Below are 19484 nucleotides of genomic sequence, written 5' to 3'. Positions count from 1 at the left end.
ATTTAATGCTTTGATGGCATTAAATCCTCCTCAGGAGGTTTCTGATGTTCATCGTGCATACAGCTGCAGTCATAACAGATGGGTTCTCCTGCCGTCAGGCGGGTCCTCAGTCGGCCGAATTCCAAAGTCTAGGTCCGGCATCGGTTGTCGTTGCCTCTTCCCTGACGTCAGTGCGACAGGGGTATAAAAGAACCAGCCGACGCCATTTTTTTCTGTCTTTCTTGCCGCGCGGTGCCCGAAGCAGAAGCAGTTCGCAAGTGCCGGTCGGCCAGCTCCTGAAATTACGAAAATTTTGCATCCGAAGTCTTCCTGAAAGCTAAGTACCCCGTTGGGGAAACTTTTCTTGCCTCAGACCGATGTCAGACAAAGTTAATAATTGTATTTCATGTGGGAAGCAAATACCGCATAAGGATTTTCATTCCCTCTGTATTCCTTGCTTAGGCCCAGACCACGACGTCTCGGTCTGTCGTTTTTGTGCTACATTCAACAAACTCAGCATTAAGTGTCGGGCGGAGTTCGCCCAGCACTATTTTGGCAAAAAATTTAACTATATTATGTCGTCAGATACTCCAACTCCAGTTTTGTCTAAAAAACACAAAGATAAGGACCAACACACGAGGTCCGCGGCCTCTACCGACACCACGCCAAAGCCGACTACAGGTGGTCCGGTTCTCAGCGAGGCACCTACGCAGCCCCTGCCTACTGACGACACTTCATTGGCGGTGTCTTCTGTGCCCGAGGTCGCTGGCTCCTCGGCCCACACCCCGACTACAGATACCGAAGCCACTTTTGGTGGTGAATCTTAAAATGTAGACCGGTCTGCCTCCTCTCAAGGTGTCTTCAGACCTTCCTCTTCTTTTTCCATCAAGGCTTTCACTAAGTCTAAAGCAGCCATGCATTCTAAGAGACAAGCTACACAGGGCCCTTCTCCAGGCCCCATGCCTAAAAAACAGATGCTTAAAATGGCTGAGGATTTAATTACTCTTATCAGGGGTTCTCAACCTCCCCCCCGGATAAAAGGCCCAGAGTGGAGGAAGAATCCCCTCCTCTGACCAGGCCTCCATTATTTCAGAGCACTCTGATGAACAGGAACATTCTTACTCCCCTTTTGAAGATTCTGATGCAGAGGAGTCCATTCCCTCTGTCTCCCCCCCAGAGGATTACTCATTTGGGGAAACCTTGCATACCTTAAGGGAACACTTCCACTGGGAAGGCCAAGAGTATTCAGATTCCAAGAAAAGGCTTAGGGATTTTCTCTTGCTACCTCAGCACAGGCCTCTGGCTATACCTCCTGTCTTAGACATACTAGATGTGTACTCGGAGGCCTGCCTTAACCCGGATTCTTTACCTCCAGCCCCAGTCAAGCCTGACCGGTACTACCGGGTTCCTGACTCTCACCAATTTTTATACAAAAGCCATGCGGCTGACCCAGAAACTATATCACAGGGCCCCAAGGGAATTAAGGCCTCCACTGCTAAAAATCCATTACCTTCCAAGAGAGATTCCAGATCCTTAGAAAGGTGGGGAAAAAAGGTATACACCTCGGCCACCTTAACCATGAGGGCATTAAACTGCCAGTTCCATATGCTAAAGTACCAACAGTTTCTGTTATCACAGTTGAAGCAAAATCTCACAACCTGAACAACCAGACTTGAAGGAGTTGCAGGATTTGATGCATAGTGCAGAACAAGTGGGTAAACATACCTTGCAATGTGGTTTTGATGCTCTAGAGTCCTCATGTAGAGCTGTTGTTACAGGATCAGTCATACGTAGACATGCCTGGCTCAAGGAGCAAACCTTACCAGATCATGTCAAAGCTAAATTACTAGATGCTCCTCTACAAAAGGATGTATTATTTGGTGTTAAAGCTGAGGAGGTATTAAAGAAAATGGAGGAAAAGGCTAAATCAATGCAAACAGTGAAAGATTTTCTACAGGTACAACCTCCACGTTTCAGTAGAAATTGGCCTTCCAAAAATTGGTCCTTTCCAGCCACGGACAGACCCCAAAGAGGTAGATACAGGCGCCCAAGAGGCAGAGGGCAATCTCAAGGATCGTTTAGAGGCAGACAATGGCAAGCTCCTACACAAAGAGGTGGTGAGGATAGTTCGCAGCCATTCAGAAAGCAAGCCCAATGACTTTCCCTTTGCATGCCAAGCAAGGCTCAAATGGCAGCACCCTTAGGGAAAACTGGCATTATTTTCAAAAAAATTGGCATATTGTCACAAAAGACAAATGGATCCTGGACATTATAAACAGAGGCTACAGATTCCATTTTCACACCCTTCCAAAAATGAGAGGCATGCCAAACCTGCCACACAAAGGGCAGAGGCACAAAGACAAATTTCAGATCTCATGGACATGAAAGCTATTCAAGAGGTACCTACTCACGAACAAGGTCAAGGTTTTTATTCCAGACTATTCCTGGTACCAAGGAAGGGAAAAGATTGGAGACCTATTTTGGACCTATCCATCCTAAACACATTTTTACTCGTACCAAAATTCAAGATGCTCACATTACAGCAGCTTCTTCCCATGCTGGGCAAGGAGTCTTGGCTGGTAACATTGGACCTCAAGGAGGCATACCTGCATGTCCCAATCGGACAAAATTGCAGAAGATACCTCAGATTTCTTGCAGGTTCAACCCATTATCAATTCTCTGCATTGCCCTTTGGCTTATCTACTGCGCAGAGTATTCACGAAATGTCTGGCATCAGTAATTGCCTACTGCAGACTTCAAGGGATACAAATATACCCATATTTGGACGACTGCCTGATCCAAGCGGACAGCAAGCACATACTTCTGAAACATCTGGCTTTTGTAATAATGTTGTTGAATTCTCTGGGATACACAGTCAACAAAAGAAATCAAGGCTAATACCCTCTCAGAAAATAATTTTCCTGGGTGCCAACTTGGACACAAACACCCAGATGGCCTACCTCACGCCAGAGAAGCAGGGGCAACTAATTCAATACTTCAGAAAACTAGCAAATTTCACCAGGCTGACTGCAAGGAAAATCCTGCAGGCTCTGGGATTCATGGCATCTTGCATCCTACTAATCCCATGTGTAAAGCTGCATATGAGGAAACTTCAATGGTACCTGAAAAACCTATGGTCTCAACACAGCCACAGTTTGGAAACAATAATACCACTAATTCCATGTCTTCAAAAGGAATTTCTGTGGTGGGCTCAAGCATGCCAAACAAACACAGGTCTCCCATTCTGCAAGCCTCAAGCAAATCAAGTCATCACAACAGACACCTCTGACTACGCCTGGGGGGCGCACATGACAGATCGGTGCATTCAGGGCAAATGGTCCCAAAAAGAAAAGCACCTTCACATCAATCAAAAGGAAATGCTAGCAGTAATAAATGCTATTATAGCTTTCAAAGACCTTCTGCATCCAGGTCAACTATTGATAAGGACAGACAACACCACAGTAATGTGGTACATAAACAAACCGGAGGAACCCATTCATACCCCTATGCAGGCTGGCCATGTCACTTTGGAACATGGCTCTGGAATTACAAATCGAACTTCAAGCACAGTACTTGCCAGGCAAGGAAAACACGCTGGCAGACAACCTAAGCAGAAATATGACAGATCCACACGAATGGAAGTTGCATCCTCAAGTTTTTACAGAGATAATTCGAGCATGGGGAAGGCCAGACATAGATCTCTTTGCTTCCCACAAAAATCACCAATTGACAAAATTCTGCTCAAGGACTTTTCATCCACAGGCCTAGAGAGTGGACGCTCTCTCTTACAGTTGGACAACAATGACAGTTTATGCCTTCCCACCTCTTCCTCTGCTGCCCAAAGTTCTATTGAAAACCAGAGCAGACAGACCAAAGATGATTCTCATTGCTCCAGACTGGCCAAGACAGCACTGGTACCCACTCCTGAGGAGCCTGACGCGTTCCCCTCCATGGACCCTACCTCTAATGCCTCTTCTTCTGACTCAGCACAGCTTCAAAACTCTTCACAGTCAGCTGAAAACACTCAATCTGGCCACATGGAAGATTCCTTAACATCACAACAGACCCTACTCTCCAAGGAGGTGCAGGATGTCATTTTGGAGGCCAGAAGGCCGTCTACTAGAAGAGCTTACTCCGCAAAATGGAAACGGTTTTGTGCCTGGAATGAGAAAAAGGGCCAGAATCCTGGAAAACTGAATTTACCTCAAATATTACAGTATCTAGCTGAGCTGCTAAGCAGTGGACTTTCATTCTCCTCCATCAAAATCCATGCCTCAGCAGTTTCTGCAGAATACAACACTGATCCACCTTTATTCTCTCACCCCCTCTTAAGACAGTTTCTCAGAGGGGCTAAGAATATAAAACCCCCAAGGAAAAAAAAACAATACCTGCTTGGGACCTCAATTTCATTGTAGAAAAGCTGACCTTGCCTCCTTTTGAGCCAGCTGCCTCAACAGATTTGCAATATTTGTCCTGGAAAACAGCTTTCCTTCTGGCTATCACCTCAGCTTGTAGGGTATCGGAACTACAAGCCCTCATGGCTGTGCAGCCTTTTATCATCTTCCATCAGGACAGAGTTTCCTTACGAACCAACCCGTCCTTTATGCCAAAGGTGGTATCCAGGGTAGCTTTGAATCAGGCTATACACTTACCTACCTTTTACCCTAATCCTCAAAACAAAGGGGAGAGACTACTACATTCCTTGGACATCCGCAGATAGCTGCATTATTATTTGGACAGAACAAAGCCTTTCAGAAAATCAGAACAGCTCTTTGTGTCCTATGCTATAGGAGCTCAAGGGAAGCCAATTTCCAAACAGACAATCTCAAAATGGATAGCTCACTGCATACGCTTTTGTTACTCTTTTCATGGTAAAAACTGTACCTGCAGGCATCAGATCTCACTCCACAAGGGCCACAGCTACCTCTGCAGCTTTCCTCAGAGGAGTTCCTACCAAAGATATTTTGGAAGCAGCCACTTGGAGTTCTGTGCATACCTTCTCCAAGCACTACCACCTACCATTATACTCCCAAAACTAGAGCAGGTTTTGCCACTGCAGTCTTGCAGGGCATCCTGGCTCCTCCTAGTTCCACCTAGTGCCTACCACCCCTTTCTTAGCTTTGGGATTCTACCCATCTGTTATGACTGCAGCTGTATGCACGATGAACATAGTACAGTTTTGTACCTACCATAAATGTAGATGTTCGAGTGCTAATACAGCTGTAGTCCAGGTTTCCCTCCTCCTTCCCCTCTTGGGACAGGCCTATTGGCTAACACCTCCTCATACAACCTGATTGGGGTATTCATTTATGGTGTATTTGCTTGCAACTACTGTATTTTGATTATATTGCATTGCTTTATTACACAAATTTATGTATTGCCTTCCTTCTGGGGGCACCTGACATCTGGGGCAAGAAAAACTGAAGAAAATGGCGTCGGCTGGTTCTTTTATACCCCTGTCGCACTGACGTCAGGGAAGAGGCGACGACAACCGACGCCGGACCTAGACTTTGGAATTCGGCCGACCGAGGACCTGCCTGACGGCAGGAGAACCCATCTGTTATGACTGCAGCTGTATTAGCACACGAACATCTACATTTATGGTAGGTACAAAACTGTACTTTCCTGCTTCCCCTTGGTCTTCTACTCCCCTTAAAAGCCCCAGGGAAGAATTTTGTGAGGAAGAGTTTCAGTAGAATAAGCCAGGGATTCCTCATTAGAGTGAAATTCATTCTCCTTTGGGCTGTTAGAGGAGGAGGAATCTAGTGATCCTGATGCTCCTTTTGAAGAAATTTACTTTGGGGACACAGTCTGTAGGATGATGGAATCTTTTAAGTGGGGTTGTGCTCGGGTCTCTGATAACCATAAGAGGTACTATGAGTTACTGCAGATGGAATCTCCTAAACCTGCTGCTATTCCTCCTGTTTTTTACTGCTGTGTAGAATGCTTTTTCCAATGCCTGTAAAGCACCGGATTCTCTGTTCCCTCCTCTGAGGAAACCCGATAGGTTTTATAGGGTGCCTGAGGATTGTAATGTTTTGTACAAATGTCCTGCTGCTGACCCCTGTGTGGTATTTGTAACCTCTGACAAGCCATCTCAGTTGCTTCCTTCGCCCAAGTTACTGCTTCTGACATTGACAGCAGAACCATGGCATGGCTGGGTAAGAAGGTTTGCACTTCTGCTACCTTAGCTCAGACACGTCTAGGTATGTGTTGGCTCATCTTTCTCAGGCCTTTCAGCTTATTTCTGATCTTCCAGACTCTGAGGGTGAAACTTCTGTTCTTTCCTTGTTAGGGACTTCCTCTCAAGTGGTTTGTCATTCTATCAAATATAGTTAAGATGCAGCAGATGCCTCTTTTAGGGCTGCTACTTTTAGTTCAGTGATGAAGTATTCTTGGCTTAAGCTTTAACTTTTGCCTTATGATATTAAGGCAATGTTAATGGATGCTCCTCTGGATAATAAGCTTTTGTTTGGGGAAGCAGCTGCTGATTTAAGTTCCTTCAGGATAAGGAGAAGGCCTTACAGGAAATTACCCCATTAAGCCAGCCTTTGTTCGTAGGCAGTCTCGTCCTTCTACTAAAGGTAAGAGTGGCAAGTGGGTTCTTCCTGCTAAAGCCACTCAGACTTCAGGGATTCAGAAGCCTTCCTTTCCTGATAAACAAGGTGCTGTATGACTGTCTTTTCCTAGCGACATTTCTCTTTTCCTTTCTCTTCCTGTTTGGCTTCAGATTACTCAGGATTCTTGGGCTGTATTATTTGTCAGGGATACTTCATGGTGTGGAAATTCCATCCCCCTTTTATGGGCAATCCTCAACGTCCTCAGAAACAGCTTCCTTTTTTCCAAGAGGTTCTTGGAGATCTTTTGACTCTGGGTACTATTGAAGAGGTGCCTCTGTCCCAAAGGGGAGGGTTTTTATTCAAGAATGTCTCTAGTACCCAGAAAAGAGAGTACTTGGAGACCAATTCCAGACCTCTCTCATCTGAACACTTTTCTGAAGGCGCCCTCCTTTCGGGTATTGTCCCTTCACACTGTTTCCTTTTTTGCTCCCTCAGGCCTATATGGTGTCTGTGGATCTCAAGGATGCTTATCTCCATATTCTGATCCATCCTCTTTTCAGGAAGTTTTTGCATTTCTCTATTGCTTCCTAGCATTTTCAGTTCTCTGCTTTGCCTTTTGGCCTTTCTTCTGCCCCTAAGAGTGTTCACCAAATGCTTTGCTCCTGTGATTGCTTTTTGCAGGCTTCAAGGAATCCAAATATTTCCTTACTTGGAAGATCTGCTGATTCAGGCTTCTTCTCCAGAGATACTGTTGCAAAATCTTCATTTTGCAGTTTCCCTTCTTCAAAGCCTAGGGTACAGAATTAACTTCAAAACTTCTTCTGACTCCAGATCAGGTCTTCCTGGGTTGCAGGATTCGGACGGTGTCTATGCTGGCATCCCTGCCTCCTCCATAGGCCTTAACTCTCACTTCTTTCTTTCAAAGTTGTCTTCCTCTGGACTCCATTAGTGCCAGGGAGTTTTTGAGAGCTGTGGGTTTTATTGCCTGTACCATTCCAGTGCTCTCTCTCTGGCCAAACTCCACATGAGGAAGTTCCAGTGGCTTCTGAAGTCAGTGTGGCTTCAACATGCACATTATCTAGATTTTTTTGTAGTTCCTCTTCTTTGTTTCAGGAAAGAACTTCACTGGTGGATTTGACAGTTGTCTCCTAAATCCAGGGCTCCTTTGTTCATCCCCCTTTTCCCTCTCAGGAGCTATTCAGGCACTTCAGATGTGAGATGGGGAGCAGCTTTTGGCTCCCTAAAGGTACAGGGGGTGTGGCCCTCTCTTCGGTAGCAGCAACACCACAGCAGTGTCAGAGATGAGCTGGCTCTTCAGGCTTTTCGTCATGTTTTCTCTCCAGAGCCTCTCAACGTATTCACAGACATTGCCACAGCAATGTGGTATATAAACAGTGAGGAACCAAAGCTTACCACCTTTGCCCATTCACACTGCTAGTATGGGATCTTGCTGTCAAATATCAAGTGACTCTCTTGGCAGTTTACATCCCGTCAGGTCAAAACATAGTGGCAGACACTCTGAGCAGGTCATTAACACCATCCCAAGAATGGATGCTTCATAGGTATTCGTTTCTGGACATTGTCCACCAGTGGGGTACTCCAGGTAAATCTATTTGCCTCTCCTCTGAACAGCTTCGTCTATTTTGTGCTAGAGTCCCTGGTCCTTTGGTATGGAAGGTGGATTCCCCCTCTTTCTTGGAAGGGGCTGTTTGTTTATGCATTCCCTGACCTTCTTCTCGTGCAAGATTCCTGTTCAAAATTCAACAGGAAGCTCCTAAAATCTTGTTGGTGACTCCCTTTTGGCTGAGACAGCATTGGTTCCTTTTTTTGCATTTAGCCAGGGGCAGTCATCACAAGTTACCCCACAGGGTGGATCTACTCACACAAGACAAGGAATCTCTCATCCACTCTTCAGTTCACACTGTTGGTGATAGGATTTTGATTCCTGTTGGACACCTTTTTTTCTGAAGGACATGCTGAAGGTCCTGCAGGAGGCCAGGAAACCTACTATTAGGAAATTCTACTTACCTAAATGGAATAGGTTTTCTGTTTGTTGTTTTTCATGTAACCTGGACCCACTTGCTGTGGATGTTCCTTTGGTTCTGTTATTTGTGTGAGTTGCTCTATGCTGGTTTGGCCTATTTCTTTTTATTAAGGTCCACTTATCAGCTGTCTGCTAGTCTGCCTTTATCTCCTCCTTTAGCTTCTAGATTTGAGGCTAAAGACATCCATCACATTGGATCTCACAGGAAGCCTGTTCCTACTCCCTGGGATCTTAATTTTGTTTTGGAGAAGTTGACTCTGGCTCCCTTTTGAGCCTGCTGCTTCAACTTCCTTGCAGCACTGTTCTTGGAAGACAGTCCTGTTGGCTCTTGCTACTGCCGGATGGGTGTCTGAGCTTCAAGCCCTTATGGCTTGTCCTCCTTTTTTTGATGTTTCATAAGGACAGGGTGTCCTTGTGTACTAATCCTTTTATGCCTAAGGTGGTTAATGAGCTGCCATTTAATCAATCTATTAATTTTGTCTACTTTTCCCCCCTCTCTGCAGTCTGACAGTGAGATGGTGTTGCATACTTTGGTCATTCATAGACGACTGTGATTTTATTTTAGGTAAGACTAAGGCTATTAGAATCATTTTTTTTTTCATCCCAGGTCTTTAAGATTAACTGTATCCAAGCAAACTATTTCTTCTTGGATTTCAAAGGCTCTTTTTGTTGTACTTTTCATGGTCAGGCTCATTCTACTAGAGTTGTGGTGTCTTCTCATGCATTTTTTGGATACTAATTCTGTTCTTGGAGCAGGTACCTGGATTTCTCTGCATACTTTTACCAAGCACTACAAATTAGATGGTATCTCCAGAGCTAGAGCTGCTTTTGCTAGGGCTGTTCTTCATAGCTTCTTAGAGGGTTGTACTGCTTCTTCCTCTTGCCAAGTTTCTTCCTGAGCTTTGGCAGTGTCCCATAATTAAAGAATATTTTACAGTTGTGTAAAATCTTACCTTAAAAGTTAGATGTCCTTTCCTTCATTGTTGCATTCACTCCCTCCCTCCTCCCCCTGGTCCTTTTCCTTCATGGATGTACTGGTTACCTCCTAGGTTTCCTTAGACTGGTGCTCCTACTGGGGTAATCGCTTCTAAGGATGATGTGTCTGGATGTCACCTTTATGCCCTAGATTACGTGAGGAGCATATAGGTGACGTTTGGCGTACCTTAAAGCAACAATGGACTTTGGTATACTGGCTGATGTTGGGCTTCCATGGCAGAGAGTCTCATAAGTGAAAAATGCTGCAACAGTGAAAGAAAGGACATCTAGTGTTATGGTAAGATTTTACACAACTGTACTCTCCTTTGCTCTATTGATATTTTCTTGGTGCTGCAGCTATCCTTTTTTAAATGATGCTGTTACACATTTATCAAGACCAATGTCAGTCTTGTGTCTGAGAAAGTTTTAACTATTTGGAGTTGTGATTTCACATCTTCATCTGATGAACTGTATAGTTTTAAGTCCTCTACTTTTTATGGATGAGAAGTCTTTAAACTTAAAAAGTTTGGTTTCTGGGAGTTGTACTGTAGCCGTAATCTAATCAGTTAACAACTTAATGGGTTTAATGGCAAGACAAAACTGTAGTGGTGAGAAAGAATCGCTCTGGAATATTCCCCCTTTAAGTTATTATCCCTGGGATAGTAATTTGTCCTTTGTCATGGCTCAGCTGCAGAGTAGTTTGCCACTGTTTCCTGGTCACTTTAAAGTAATTTATCAGTTGTAAGTCTGTGTGAGTTGTGAGTCTTGTACATGTCAGTTATCCATGAATGTGGGATGCTGTCAAATGCTTTTTTTTTTTTTTTTTTTTTTTTTTTTTTTTTTTTTTTTTTTGTATTATATCCATGCCATTTTTTTTTTTTTTACAATTTTCTGTTACAGCTTTATTTAGAAGCAAATGATCTTTTGTTCCATATAACTTTCTTTAATCACTTTTTGTTCTGTTGCAGTAATTGAATTTTATTTCTAAATGACTATAACCTCTTCAGTTCATGTTTATATAGTTTGTATGTTGTCATATGGAAAGTAACTGGACTGTTGCTCTGAGGGTAGCATGCAGGTTCATTCATAAGGAGGAATATTGTGTTTTCCTGCTGTTAACGAGATGTGTACATATATAATTCTTGTTCAGGGTTAAATCTATTTGTAAAGAGGTTATATTTAACCAGAAGCAGAGTACTGCATCTGGGCCTGGAGTTTTCCATTTAGGAGCTTTTCTTAAATTTGACTCAATTTCTCTGGCTTTTACTTCATCCCATTTCATGTCCTGTACATTAGAACTCATTAGTCTTTCTTTGAATTATTTTGTCTATTCAGCATCTTTGTTTAACAGGTCTTAAGCACTTCTCCAAAATGTGCCTATTTTTTTTTTCAGGTGTTTCTATTTCTTCTGTTTCCTAATTCTCTAATGAACTTTTTTGAGGCATTAATTACTTATTTTGTACTTTTCTTATTTATCTACATACCTTCTAAGATTTTCTTCTTGCGACAATATTTTTAGTTTATTATTGGAAATAGTAAATAGTGATACTTGTCTTAGTTGCTTTATAGCTTTCTCTGTATGATGCTTTCACATGACATTCTACTTGTTCCCTTCCTTTCTTATTGTGCATTTTTGTGGTTAACACTTTATCGGTTATTAGTCTAGTTGCACAGTAATATGTGTTTTTCTGTTATATCACATGAATTTCTCTTAATAGTCCAGATTACTCTGTATTTTTTTCACCAGTCTTAACCAGTAAGGTAACTTGTGCCAGAGTAGATATCGGTTGTCAATACCGCTGGACTTGATGACACTATTTCTGTCTTATCTATTTTAGAATTAAAATCTGTAGGATATGAGTTTTAATCTAACTTGTTTGCATTTATATTTACTATTATTTTAAAGTAAGTTTGATATTGACTTAGGGTTTATTGTTTAATTTCGAATAGGTTTGTGCATTCGCATTTATGTAACAAGTATGGTAGGATGCTTTTGCTGTAAATGTTTGATCACCACTTCCTGGTTTTAGTTTATATGAGGAAGTGATGATGTAATTTGTTTTTATCTCAGAAGTCCTGAAATATTGAATGGGGACGAAAGTGCTCAGATTTTCTATTTAACTTTATTTTTTAAGTGGTGTCATTGTTTAGATTTGCGTTCAGAACTTCCCAAGTTCCTGATGTTGGATGCTTTGGGCTCCTATTGTATTGTTTGCATTCATTAGTGGTGTGAACGTTTTCTATTCTCTGGCACAAGTTACCTTACTGGTTTAGTGTCCATTTGTTTGATTTGGTTCTGTTTCACCAATCTGCTAATATTTTGGGACTTGTTTACTTTGTTTTTCTTTCATCAATCAGACTTCTTTCATCCATCATAATGTCTGTCCATCCCTATTAAATGGAACAGGTCTTCCTTCAGGTAATTTTCAACTGAAATGAGAACAATTTGTTTGCGCTCTTTCCTTTGACACTTCCAAAGAAGGCTCCAGAACATAGTTCTGTGACATGTCTTCATATACATTCTACTCCCAAGTAATGCCCCTCCATATGGGGACCCATTGGCCCATCATACTGCAACGTAACCTGTCACAGTAGCCACTGTCCCCACTCCTAACCTTGCTGTGCAGCGTGAACTAGATTTTTACAAAGATCTCCTACAGAAGGCTCCTGGACATCACCATTTGACAGTTCTTCAGATGCCTCCTGCAGCTCATTAATCGGGGAATCCACTGTTCCATCGTGTTGTGACACTACCAATGTTGGTCTCCACTCTTAACCCTTTTAATTTTTAGCCTTTGGTTAATTTGTCCTTATGACTCGAATGTAGAGTGGATTGGCTCCATTTCATAGTCACTGCACTTAAATCTCTAGGGTTTAATTTTTCAGAATGTTTTGGGTTTCTAATACCATGACTGGAATGGACCCCATTCCTAAGTCAAGGTTTGGTTAGAGTTCATGAAATTAATATTATTTCAGTCTGTTAGCCAAGAGTATTCCTCTCAGCATTTGCAAAGTGCACAGAAGTGCCTCCTCCTGTAATTTGTATGGTTACACGTATTGGTAGCATATTTAAGTATGATTGCAAATACATTTGTATTAGTCCTGTTGCTCCTACCACTATTGGAACTGTTTGGGTATTTTTTTCTTTATTGCAAATCCTAATACTTAATGACTGTGTCTCTGTATGCAAGTCTGTGTAATCAATGACTGTAGCAATTTTAAAGATTGTCTTTTTTCATGGACTACTGAATCTAGTTTTCATGAGTCTATTTTTTGAACTGTATGTAACAGGTGATCCCATGTGGTGTAAACTTTATCTGATGATGTCCTCTTCATTTTAATTAACCTGTGGGTCTCTGTTCCAACCCTCTGAACCGACCGGCCGCTCTCCGAGCTTGAGATTCCAGAGTTGAGCTTCTTCCTTTTACCCATAATACCCTGCTCCCCAACACTACCTCAGATCTCATTTGCCACGTGTTCGTTCAGCAGCAACGTTCCTGGGCTCTGAGCTTCTCCACAAATTTTTCAAGTTGAGTGCTTGTATAATATTTTTTGTACTAGTCTCTTCTACCTTCCTACTCTGCCTTCCTTACTTGTAAGTAGTTTTTTTTTCTGCCTTTCACTGCTTTTCTTTAATCGGGTTTCTTATGCCATAGCTCTTCCTCTTTCTAGTTTAAATAAAAAAAACTTTGTCTTCTCCTGTTTCTAATTCCTTATGGCTGATCAGAAACCCCTTGGTTTCAAGAAATGCACTTCCTGTGGGCATAAGATCCCACTGTCTGATCCCACAGGGAGTGTGTGTACGGCCTTGGGCCTGCACACCTGGACACACATACTGTGAGGTGTGCAGAGAGTTCCACCCTAGGACTTTGGTGTATAGGAGGAGCAAACTTATCCTCCTCTTCGGGTGTTCCTTCCACTTTGGTGGCTCAACCCTCCTCCAAAAAGTCTGGAAGGCCCGGGAGACCAGGAAATGCTCACGAGGTCCTCTGAGCCGCCTAAGAAGGTTCCGAGAGTCTCTGAGATGACCCATTCTGAATCTGGGTCGTCTGCTCTGCCCTGATCATCTTCCGTAGCTTCAGGGCCAAGTGTTGCATCTGTGGAAGTCCTGGCTTCTGTTTTGGCTCCCAGCTTAGCGCCGACCAGACTCTCTAGGAGGTCTCCTCCCATTCATCCAGGAGATCTCTGAGACACCCCCCTCCTCCACTTCCTCCAGGTCTTCCTGAAGCCTCATCTCCAAGGACAAGGGCAGACTGATGAGGGAGTTCCTCGATGCCCAGATCCATTTGGTGCTTGAGTCCACTTCGTCCACATCTGGATATGTGAGGGTTTCCCCATTCTGATCTGTAGCTCCTTCTCGAACCTGTCCTTCAGTGTTGGAGCCTGTGTTTCTGTTGGTCCCCAATGCCGGGGTGTCAGAGCTGACAGATTCCTTCAGCCCCTCCTACTGTTTCCTAGACACTCCCAGCCCCGACCTCTTCATTTCTAAGGGTGTCTCAGAGCCGCAGCTTCGAGATCATCTCTGGGGGGTTGACGACTTTGAAGTTTTCAGAGCTCTCTCCCCCTCTTGGGGCATCGGCCTATGACAACTTGACTCCAACTCCCCCTTCTAAGCGGGAAGCGTTTGCTTCTGTGGCTTCAGTCCTGAGAGGGCTGCTTTTGGATGGGTCAGAGCCTTTCTGATTTCGAGCTGTTAAATTGGGTTCTTTCCTACTCTGGGAGAACCTCTGCATGCACTTCCTTGGAACCTCCCCCTCCTCATTTTGGTCCAGTGTCTGAGGCCTCATGTTTGCCACATGGACAGCTGTGCCCGGAAAGCTTCCACAACCTCCCTTCTGTGGATCCCAGAGAGGCTTCCAACACCTCCCAGGAGCGTCCTACCAAGGAGGTCCCCCGGAAGAGGTTGTGTAATAGAAAGCACATGGATTCCCCCAAGGAATCCCTCACCACTGACATAGATTTCAAGGAAAGAGAAGGATCCCCCTGGTCACCACCTGACGAAGACTCCTTTGGAGACATTCTAGAAATCCTACTTGAGAGGTAGCTGGTCAGCCCAAAACCCTTCCCCAGAGGAATCTATTCTGTGGGAGGATTGCAGGTCTGGCCCAGGATTGCGGGTCTGGCCCATCCACTACCTGGGTGTCTCTCCTTGCTGACCCACTAATTGAGCTAGTGTTGACTAGGGCATGGAAGGAGCCAGATGCGGTAGAGTGATCCCCAAGAAGTCAGACAAGATTTTGAGTCCCCCTTCAGACAAGATCTATTGGACCGAGGGTATCCCGGTAGATGCTATGGTTGCCATGGCATCCACCAAGAAGAAGCTTGCACAATAGAGCTCTTCTATCCACCCTCCCAACAGAGAATCATGAGCGTTGGACTGATTTGAGAAAAGGGTTTATGGCTCTTCTGTATTTACCTTGAGGGCATTAAACTGCTTATCGCATTTCATGAGGCTACAAAGGGATCTGGTGAAGGAACTTTCTAGCTTGTCCCCTGGTTACATATCTGCTGAGGAACAGAAGACCCTTTTCTCCAGACTGGTCACCATTCAGTCACTGGAAAATGCATCCATGAGGCTGATATCCCACACCTCAGAGGTACCTCAAGGGTATCTGGTTCCGGTATTGCCATATGACACAATGCCTGGCTGAGGCTGTGTGACATTGCGTAGCCCTTCAGTCCTTTGTCAGTGCCCCCTTTGATGGCTCCACCTTATTTGGGCCTATGGTTAGTGACACACTCCTGCAGCAAAAAGGAAGACCCATCTGCTATCAGGATCCATTTTTCTACCCCACAAAGGTCCTTTCAGAGGAACCAGCATGGGAGTAAAAAAATGTGTTTTTTTTAAGTTGCAGGATCCTTTTCAAGATGCGCAGGGAGATTTTTCCTCCAGAGGCAGAGGGGGGGAACTATCAGAATGGAAGATGCCGCTCACATGGCTGAGAGGGTCTGCAAAACCAAGGGTTATGGGAAACTCTCAGGCAGACCCTTCCAGCACTCCTGAACAGTTGCCCGGCTGCCATCCCCTGGAGACAGTCTAGGGATGCTTCTCCCTGCACCTAGCAGCTTGGGAGGCCATCGCAAATGATCACGGGTACTAAGGATCGTATCCAGACAATACTCCATTCCTTTTTAGAAAGTCTCAAACAAAAAATTGCCTTCCTGGTGTTCCACCCAGTCAGAGGACGGATGCGGTCTTACAAATCAAAAATCTACTAGGCAAAAGAGTTATCCAAAAGGTCTCCCGATCAGGTCGGATCAGGTGTTTACTCCAGATTCTTTTTAGTGCCCAAATAAAAACAGGGGACTTGTGGCTGATTCTGGACTTTTGTGTTATACACTGATGAAGGGTTGGTTTAACCTGAAAGCTTTGTCTTTGGATTAAACAGTTTCTTTTAGCAGCATTATCTAAGTTCCTTTTTTGCTGGCGATTCTGGACTTGACCTCCATGAACAAGTCAGTGAAGTGCACAAAGTTCAGGATGTTTATGATTCAGTCCATCTTGCGTCTTCTGAGGATGAAAGATTAGATGTGCTCTGTAGACCTGAAGGACGTGTACTACTGCATAAATACAGACAGATACTCCAGGCAGTATCTACGTTTCTGACTGGGAGCCAGTCACTACCAGTTCAGATCCTCTCCTGTTTTAGCCTCATCACAGCTCCCAGGATGTTCAAATTTTTGGCAGTGGTGGCAATGTACCTCAGGCAGCAAGGTTTCCAGATTTTTCCTTACCTGGATGATTGGTTTCTGACTGTCTCAACCAAGCATCTACTGATCCAGGCCAGGGATGGTCTTTTACATCTGGCCCCTCTCCTAGGAATCAGTCAATATTCAGAAATCTCAGCTGCAACAAGTTCAGGTTATAGATTTTATTGCAGCATGTATGGACACCGGAGTATTCCAGCCCTTTCTAACTGTAGACAGGATTGCAAATTTAAGGCTTTGGGTTAGGAAGATTCTGGCCGTCCCAACTTCTCCGGCCAGCTTGATTCTCAGAGCGTTGGGATCTATGGCAACCACTATAACTCTTCTACCTACTGCATGCTTACACGTGTGGATCCTACAAAGGACATTAGCGGTCCAGTGGTCTTTTCACAGGAATCTCTTGAGTTTCCCCATCACTCTCCCAAGTATGCAGGGATTCTCTGCTTTGGTGGCTTCACTCTGCAGAAATTTCTCAAGGACGAACATTTATTCTTCCTCCCCCAAATGCCACAGTGACCATGAACGCCTCCCAAATGGGGTGGGGGCATTATCTGGGTCGGACAGAGTTCAAGCCATGTGGACACCCCAGGAGACCAACTTGCATATCAACGTGCTGGAGATGAGGGCGGTTCTTCTAGCGTTGCAAGATCTTCATAGCCTTCTACCTCCAAGGACTGTTGTGATACAGACAATATATCTGTGGCTTGGTACATCTACAAACGGGGGAGAACCAGGTCCTACCCTCTATGTCAGGAAGCAATGAGGGTGTGGCAGTGGGCGATCCCTACCAACTGCTTTTTTTTTTTTGTAGCAAAGCACATTCTGGGAGAGTCCAACATGTTAGTAGACAGGCTCAGCCGAGTGTTATGAATGCCTCATTAGTGGTCTTTGAATCAATCCACTGCATATTTGATCTTGTGGACATGGGGTCAACCTTGTTGTGCTCTGTTTGCGTCCCCTCTCAACAGCAAATGCAGCAGGTACTTTGCCTTTATCCCTCCTCAGGGACAGTCCACCAGAGACGTTTTAGTCCATGCTTGGCCTCCCAGTCTTCTCTACTCTTTCCCTCCTCTGCCATTAATTCCTACGTTTTTACAGAAGGTTCTGAGGTTGAAGAGCAAGGTAATCCTCATTGTCCCCTTCTGGTCCTGACAAACCTGGTTCACCTTTCTTTGGTCTCACCTGATTTGCCCTATGTTGAGGTTGAAGCAGATTCCTGACCTTCTTTCTCACCCGTCAGGACATCCCCACCCAGACCTTCAGGGATTGAAGCTAACCGCATGCTTTCTTCAATTCTGATCATGGCAAGATGTCCCAGGCTTTCTTCCCTTGTCCAAAGAATTGTGATTTCCTCCCTTAAGTCTTTAACCCACAGGATTTATAAAAGTAAGTGGAAAAGGTTCTTTATTTAGCTGCAGCAGAAACAGGTAGACTCCATTATGGCTCCTGTTGTTCTTAGTGTTTCACTGTTGCAGTCATCACCTGTGGGTTATCCGTGCTGTGGTAGCCCTTGTCCGGCCTGAATACCAGAGTCTGTCTTTCTGTGTTGGCTGCTGTCGCTTGCAGCCTGACATCTGGTCATCAGTGCTATAAAGGAAGGCAGCCGACATCATTACATCAGTCTTTCTTGCCGTGGAGCCTGTAGCAGAAGCAGTTCGCAAGTGTGCCGGTCGGTCGCAACCAGCATTTGAATTACAGCTGAAAACATCTAAAGCTAAGTGGGATCCTTTTTTCTTGCACTAACTGATGTCCGAAAAAGTTAATTGCCTTGCCTGTGGAAAACAAATATCACACAGAGACTTCCATTCATATTGTGTCACTTGTTTATGCCCAGACCACGACGTCCCCCATTGCCAGTTCTGTGCCCTCTTTAATGTGAAAACCATTTGTCGTAGAGCTCTTATTGTAGTCGGGTATTTTTGTATTCCATCTTTGCATTCCTAAATGGAGTCTGTCAGCCAACAATCCATAGACATTCTGAAAAAACATAAGGATAAAGATAGAGACAAGACCACACAAGACTTAGCCTTCTGACAACTTTACTGCTAAGCAGGTCGTCAGCTCTCTGGAATTCAGTGAGGCGCCTTTGCAGCCCCTGATGCCCAATTCGATACCTTTGCAGGCTTCTACTGAGACCCTTTCAGAATCCGGTATGCCGCAGAAATCTTCTTTGTCTTCCGAGCCTTTGGTTGTCTCTGCATTGGTTGAGTCAGGAGCTGAGACACAGGCACCAGCTTTTGAGGAGATTTTTCGCACTACCAAATCTGGACAAAAACTGACGTCTTCTCTGACTACCGTTTCTCTCAAACCGATGGGTACTCTTAGGCCTAGAGGCAAGGCCACTCCTAGGAAAACTACCTCTAGCCACCATTTTACTCCTGCTCCACCACCCCAAGCTCAAATGCTTAAAATGGCAGAGGATCCTATCACCCTTATCAGGGATAGTCAGGCCACACCTTCTAAAAGGAAAAGAGGCGTTTCTTCTGAAATACTGACAGGACAGGATTCTGAGGAGTCTGATTATTCAGATTTTGAAGAGGAACAACAACCTCTGACTGCTTATGAGGATTCAGATGCATAGGAATCCATTCCTTCTGCCTCCCCACCAGAAGATATTTCCTTTGGGGAAACCCTTTACACCCTCCCTCAGGGAACATTTCCACTGGAAATTCCTTCTGTCTAAGAAAAGACCAAGAGTTTCTAGACCTGCCCCAGCACAGACCCTTGGCCCACCCCTCCAATCTTAGAGGTGGTGGTTGATGTCCTCCATGAATCCAGTTTAACTCCCGACGCCCTCCCACCTGCTCCCAGAAAACCTGACTGGTATTAGAGTTCTGGATTCTCACAAATACCTGTACAGACATCCTGCTGCAGACCCGGAGGTCATTACACAGGGGCCAAAAGGAGCTAAGGTTAGTTCTGCAAAGAATCCTATTCCTTCTGACAAGGAGTCCAGAGCTCTGGACAGATTGGGTAAAAAGTATACATCTCCGCAACCTTAGCTGTCAGAGCACTCAACTGTCAGTTCCACATGTTAAAATATCAGCAACATACTTTGGAACTATTAAAGTAAAAGATTTCAACCTTTCCTGAATGTGCCAATTCGAAAGAGTTAGCAGATATACTGCACTCTACATGTCAAGTGGCTAAACACTCATTACACTGTGGATATGATGCCCTAGAAGCCTCAAGCAGGGCAGCAGTGTCAGTACATGTTA

At 44.4% G+C, this 19484-nt stretch overlaps 1 protein-coding gene across 1 annotated transcript in view; it reads left to right on the top strand.

Moving 5' to 3' along the window:
• Positions 1-19484, top strand: part of RAB8A (RAB8A, member RAS oncogene family) — a 902849-nt gene that overhangs the window by 364297 nt on the left and 519068 nt on the right. The window lies entirely within an intron of this gene.

Source organism: Protopterus annectens, chromosome 13.part0 (assembly GCF_019279795.1).
Source record: "Protopterus annectens isolate FY-2018-M chromosome 13.part0, PAN1.0, whole genome shotgun sequence".
NCBI lineage: Eukaryota > Metazoa > Chordata > Ceratodontiformes > Protopteridae > Protopterus > Protopterus annectens.
Note: the sequence above shows the minus strand (reverse complement) of the source record. Positions and strands in the feature narration are given on the sequence as shown.